Here is a 6,844-nt window from a genome sequence, read left to right as displayed (position 1 = left end):
TAGTTGTTATTCACATTGCAATGAGTGGCCACTGTGGAATCTTTGAGCCAAATTGAGACATAGTCTGATTTATGTTTGACAAAAGGCTCTCTGGCTGCCATGTAACGGATTGGAGGGGGGAAACCCATTAGGAGCCCATCCCAAGGATCCGGGTGAGACATTGAGACAGTTCAGTGGTGACACAGATGGTAAGAAGTAGCTGGATTTGGACTATATTTCAGAGGTAGAACCGATAAGACAGATTGGGAGTTAGGGGGGAGTGCCAGAAGCATGGCAAGGCTGACTTTCATTTCTGCACCAAGGCACATGTCAATAGATGTCTCCATCCTCTTGTGAACTCTGACCCCTAGGGGGAGTCTCAGGCATGAGGTGAGAACTGGGGGTGGTTAGAGATCAATGAAGGGGTGTCTATAACAGTTATTCCTTGGTGATTGGCATCAATGATTTTATATTATGACGATGCTATTACTAGTGTTTCGAATTAGCTGCTTTGTATTAGAGAAATTTGTTTCTGATTTATTTCTCCTTTTAGAAGGTGAACTATTTGAGGTCAGAATCTTATTTTTCCATTGCAATTAAAGTGTCTTAATGTCATGTCTTATGCATAGTAAATTCTGAGCTCTTGTTTATTGAATTAAAAGATTAAATTATGTTCTGGACTGGCTAAGTGCAATGTAAAAGGACCACCCAAGACCTGTCAATCTAATGTAATTTCTCACTTTTAAAATTTCCTTTGTAAAAATAAGAAAATTTCTTAATAAATGTTTATGGCTGGGAAAGTAAAGGGCTGTGTGACCAGAGGCACATTTTGCTGACTAAATAAATCCATGACAAATATGAAGTGCGTTAGTTCTGAAAACCAGATGTCTAAGGTTTAAAGTCTAGTAACGAGACTATCTGATTGGCCAGAATAGGCCATTCTCTAGGAAGCAGGGCGCTCACCTGTATGCTGAGAGTTTTTCAATGACAGCCAGGAGCAGAGAGAGTCTACAATTACAGCATTTGGATGACAAAAATGGAGTGGCCTCCTTTTCAGTGTTTTAAGTAAGGAAATAGGTACAACTAGCATCTGGGAAGGATTTACCAACTACTTCCTCAATCGGTTTCCCTTCCCAACAGCCGCTGTATGTGTCCCGCTGAGAATCCCGGCTGCAGAGACCAGCCCTTCACCATCTTGTACCGGGATATGGACGTGGTATCAGGACGTTCCGTTCCTGCTGACATTTTCCAAATGCAAGCAACGACCCGCTACCCTGGGGCTTATTACATCTTCCAGATCAAGTCTGGGAATGAGGGCAGAGAATTCTACATGCGGGTAAGACGGGGTGGCGAGCGATGGTCACCATCTTCAACAATGCATTGTGTTGTCTATCCTGGCACCTGCTTCTAGAAACAGGTCGGAGTACAGGTAGGGGGCAGGTGTGAAGAAAGAAGAGAAGAATCTGGGGGAGTCAGGACTTCAAGGTTCTGGTTCCTGTCACTTTCCGTGTGGCCTTGCGAAAGCTGCTTCTCCTCTGGGAACCTCAGGAGCCTCTGTCCCATGAGGAGTTAGGCCAAGATGTGATCTTTGGTCTCTGTCCTCCTACTATTCCGTGGGAGAAGTGTCCGCATATCCATTTATCCACCCACTCACCTGACAAACATTTACCAAGTACTTAACTAAATTCTTTCAGCAGCCGAGAATACATGAGTGAACAAAACAACCTAACCTCTGCCCTCACAGCACTTACGCTGCAGTGGATATAAAGGTGTACCTCACAGAACTGGGCTCTACCTGCATGGTCCAACACAGTAGCCATTGAGCTCTTTAAATTTAAACTAATTAAAATTAAATTAAATGAAAAATTTGGTTGTCCCACGGCACTAGCCATATTTCAAGTGCTCACTAGCTGCACGTGGCTGCCCACTGGTTCAGATAGAGAACATTTCTATCATCGTAGAAAATTGGATTGGATAGCATTGACTTATCTATATCAGTAAAAAATCTTAGAGCACACACCCTAAAACGTGTTTGCTTGTTTGTAAATTATGTACATGTAATACTCTATCATTGCAGCTTCATCTCCTGCAACCTCCGGGGTGATGACACCCCTTTAGAGACCACTGCCTTCGAGAGGTCTTTTTCACATTTCAGTATGAATTGGGGCACTGATCCAAAAAGTGGATTTTAGAGCTTCATCTCCAGAGAATCTGGAATCATCTGAATTACCCAGAATAATTCAGAATATGGTGGCTGAGTCCTAGCGTGTCAGTTTCCTATAGCTGCTGTAACAAAATACCACAAACTCGGTGACTTAAGACAATGGCAATTTATTCTCACGCAATTCTGGAGGCAAAAACCCGAAATCACTTCCACGGAGTTGAAATCAATGCGCTGGCAGAGCTGCATTCCCTCTGGGGGCTCTAGGGAAGAATCTCTTCCTTTCTTCCTCTACCTTTGGGTGGCAGCCAACATCTCTTGACTTGTGGCCACATCACTCCAATCTCTGCCTCCATGGTCACATTGCCTCCTCCTCTCTGTGTGTATCAAATCTCCCTCTTTCTTTTATAATGACACCTGTGATTGGATTTAGGACCCACCCAGGTAATCCTGGATAATTTCTGTCAAGATCCTTAACTTAATCACACCTGCGAAGTTCCCTTGTCCTTATAAAGTAACATTCGCAGGTTCCAAGGCTTAGGACCTGATATCTTTGGGAGCCATTATCCAGCCTACTGCACTCAGAAGGATATAGGCCAGGGACGCTTATCCACTTTTACGAGAGACAGCCGGAGGGCCTGCAAAAGGACCATGTATCTGAGCTCTCTAACTCTCCTCTCCTAATCTTTCAATCTTTGCCTCTGGGGCTGGGACTGTCTGAAAACAGGGAGGTCTCAGAAGCAGTAGTTAGAACAGAATAGAAAAAGTCCCAGAGGCTGGTATCATGCCTGTATCCTCATCAATATGTTTTTGACAGGCCTCTAACAGGGCCAGGTCACACGTGATAACATGGCCCGTGAAGCCAACATCTGTACACCAGTAGTAGGGTTGAGAGCTTTGCAAGAAGATGGAGTGAGTTGAGGCGAGAGGAGCTTCTGCAAGATGAAAAAAATAGAGCTGTGTTTATGTCTGTCCTTTCCCCAAACCCATGAGCAACAGCTGTCCTGCAGAGACCCACATCTGTGAGCTTCTGTGGACTTCCTACCCTTGGGAGCATATAAGCCTGGCCCATAAGAATAAGTATCTAACAGTCTCGTTTCTCTCTTCTGTACAGACACAAAGATGCCCCTCTTGGGGACTTAAAACACCATCACATACCTGCCTCCATTCCTCCCCACCCCCGGCAGAATAGAAGATCTGCAGAGGGTAGTCTTGTGTAGGCAAGATTTCACTCACCAGGATACCACCCACTAAAATCCCCCTAGACCCAAATAGTTCCCTGTGTGGCTGACTTGTAAGAGGTACCCAGCAATGATGGGGGAGAAGATCCTCCTACAGATGGAGAAGGTAGAAGGAAAGGCTCTTCCTGGAAACTTCCTCTAGTGCCTGGATTGTCATAGCAAAAATGGGAACCCTGAAACTCACAAAGCTGAGCCGTGTGTGGCTTGCGCCCTGTCTGAGAACATTGAGAGGGGCCCTAACTCTTTAGTATTTATTCATAGGAGGATGTCAGGATGCTGAGGGGATAGAGGCCTACCCTGAGAATGGCTGAAGGAACGTAGGCATGGGGAGGTGGCTCCTGTCTGGAAAGGTCCCAGGGGCTATACCTGGGAAGAGAAAACGGACTGAGTGTGTGGGCCCTGCAAGGCCAGGAGGCGTGGGGGCCGGAAGACAGAGTGATCTGCCGGGCAAGGCAGGGCTTCCACACGCCAATGTCGCAACACCCTCCTCAGGCGACCTCGTATAGTCATGCTTTTTAAATGATTTTATTTTTTTACATGATTTTATTTTTACTTATTTATGGGAGACAAATGAGAAATCATAGAAAAACCAAAAAATTATAGTCTAGTCATGCTTGTGGGCTCAGGAGCCAGGCTGACCTGCCTCCTTGGCATTCTGCAAGTTACAGACCATGTGACCTTGGGCACATTACCTAACCTCTCTGAGCCTCGACTTCCTCGTGTGTATAGAGAGGATTAGGATTAGATGAGATCATCTACTTAGCACAGTGCCTGGGACACAACTGATTGTTGTTATGGAACAACTGGGATTTAGCAAAAGTGGAAAACTCAATCACTTTCTTTTCCTCACGGTGCCGGCTCGAACCTGGGCACACCTGAGCGACATCTCAAGTTGATCCCACAGGATTCACAGACGCTTTCAGCCACCACTGAATTGTCTCATTCTCCCATGGCAAAAGTCCCAGCCGGTTTGAACGCAAACTTCAACCTCTCAGTCTCTCATTCTGGGTAAAGCACCCTCGCCCATCACTCAGAGGGGGCGTGTGAGGTGCGGGTGGTGAGGGGGTATGGGGGTGGCGTCTGTATCTCCCTCCTCTTTCAGAGCTGCCTCTGGCTCCCCTCCAGGCTTGGGGGTGGGGCAGTGCAGATGGTGGAAGGGGAGTGGTTAGGGGGCCCGGGTCTTACCTGACCGCTGCAAGCAGGCTCTGGCGCTCACTCTGGGGCAGAACACAAATGTCTTGCTTTCGCTGGGTGCTTTGTGGGTTCTTTGGAGGTTTCCCTGAGGACTGAGCACTGAGTATTCTCTGGTGTGGGCGATACGGCCTCTAGTCAGCCACTTGCCACCCCAAACTGTCCACCCTTCTTTCTGGTGCTATGTCCCACACAGACTTTCCGGGGTGGAGGTCACCTCACTCTGGCAAGCAGACCTTACACTAGGGCCTTGGGGCCACCAGGAGCCAGCTCTCCTGCAGCAGGCTCTCCTCATTGCAGTGTGAGGCAGCTCTGGGGTGCTTCTCTAGACTTCTCCAGGAGAGAGTCAGGGGCCACTGTCTGCATCCTTAAACGTCCGGGGACCCACATCTCCGAACAGTTTTCTCGAAACCCTCTCTTCTTGAGGTGGGGGCTGGTACGTGTGTTTAACACATGCATATAGGCTGCAGGGGTGATTAGGGTGAGAAAAACAGATCTGGCTTGGCGAGCCCCGTAAAACAGCAACAGAAACGACACGAATCCTCCGCTGTGCGTGACAGGTGCCAGGCACCGTGCCAGATGCTTTGCATATGTCACTTCGTTCATCTTCACAGCAATTCTATGCACAGGGCCTGATGACCATCCGGTTTTACAGATGAGAGCACCGAGGCACAGAAAGGCCAAGTTACTTGCCCAAGATCTCACAGCTAGGAAGCACCAGAGCGGGATTCGAACCCAGGCAGTCTGGGAACAAAAATCTATATCTACTCTTACATTTCTCTTCAGGATGTGGGGTATTTTCATCAACTCTTCTAGCTTCGGGGTCCCGGCAGAAATTGAGATGACAAGAAAAGTCTACTTGAACATCTAGAAACAATAGAAAGTGTTCAATGAGCATTCGTTGTTATTCTATTGATAGTATTGTTTCTGTTGCTGCTGTTAGGACATTGTGAGCTCCTGGGGCCTGGAGAAGTTGGTGAGCTGCCCAAAGGACTGCAGTGTCACGTGGGACGTGGGGCTCGGCGGCCGTTCAGTGTCTCCCACCCTGAGATTCACTGACTGTATTACGAGCACTCGAGAATAACTTCATCTCACCCAGGAGGCAAACCATACACACACACACACACACACACACACGCGCGCGCGCACGCGCACACATGCACGTACTTGCTCACATATACATACACCTACTACATGCATACCCACTCATACAAGTGCGCACACACACAGGCACACACCCCTATATGCATATACACAAACCCACATGCACACGCATGCATAAATACGTACACATGTGCAAATACCCACATGCATATTCATGTACACACTGCTAACATGCTCCTTTCGCAGGCCCTGTTGGCAGTCTGCCTTACTCTGAGCCCAGGACAGAGGACTGGTGATTGGCTTTAGCCAGGTGATGCTGGGACACAGTTCAGTCCAGAAGAGAGAGCATGGTCAGGGGTGCAGACTGTGCCAAAGTGCATTTAGTCCATGACACACGTGGATCAGGTGGCAGGGCCTCAGGAGGCTGACCCGCCATGGCTTGGCTGCTCGCCGCATGTCAGACAATGCTATCCCACAAGTCGATTCAGAACAAACTTGAGTTTGTGTGGGAGCTGGGTCAAGAAGACACATTGGTGGGCTGTTGGCAACCTACTCCCACTGCAGTCAACTCCACGGGTGTCCGGTTCCTCATGCCTCCTCCTGTCTCCACCATTAATTCAGCACCACTATGTACGCAGCTTTCATTCAGGCACCGAGAGCTCAGGAACAGACAGATACAGCCTCTGCCTTTGGGGAACCCACACTATAGCGGGGAGGGGACAACCAACCAGGCCAACATTTACGATGCAAAGTGGCGATTCTCAAGTAGAATAAGTGCTGTGGGATGGCAGGAAATTGAGAGGTACCAAGACCTCATCATAGAGTGTAGTGGTCAGAGCATGAATTTTGGAGATAGACACTGTAGTACCATGTGCTAGTTTTGTGACTTTAAGTAGTGTACTTAATCTACTTACATTCTAGGGTTATGAGGATTAAATGAGAGATATATGAAAAGTCGTAGCCAAATGCCTGGAATCAAGCACCACCACCACCACCATCATCACCATCACCATTACCCCCACCCCCTACCACCACCATCACAACCACCATCACCACCATGATCACCATCATCATCACCACCACCATCACCCCACCCCCCACCATCACCATCACCACTACCACCACCATCACCCCCACCATCACCATCACCACCGTCATCACCACCATC

At 48.1% G+C, this 6,844-nt stretch overlaps 1 protein-coding gene across 1 annotated transcript in view; it reads left to right on the top strand.

Annotated features, from left to right (window-relative positions):
* FBLN5 (fibulin 5) overlaps nucleotides 1–6,844 on the top strand; it is a 71,364-nt gene that overhangs the window by 60,382 nt on the left and 4,138 nt on the right. The gene's annotated exons all lie outside the window — the stretch shown is intronic.

The sequence above is a fragment of the Pteropus vampyrus genome, unplaced genomic scaffold, assembly GCF_000151845.1.
Source record: "Pteropus vampyrus isolate Shadow unplaced genomic scaffold, Pvam_2.0 Scaffold219, whole genome shotgun sequence".
In the NCBI taxonomy this organism is placed as follows: Eukaryota; Metazoa; Chordata; class Mammalia; order Chiroptera; family Pteropodidae; genus Pteropus; species Pteropus vampyrus.
The sequence above is the reverse complement of the archived record's forward strand: the minus strand, read 5'-3'. Positions and strand labels throughout refer to the sequence as shown.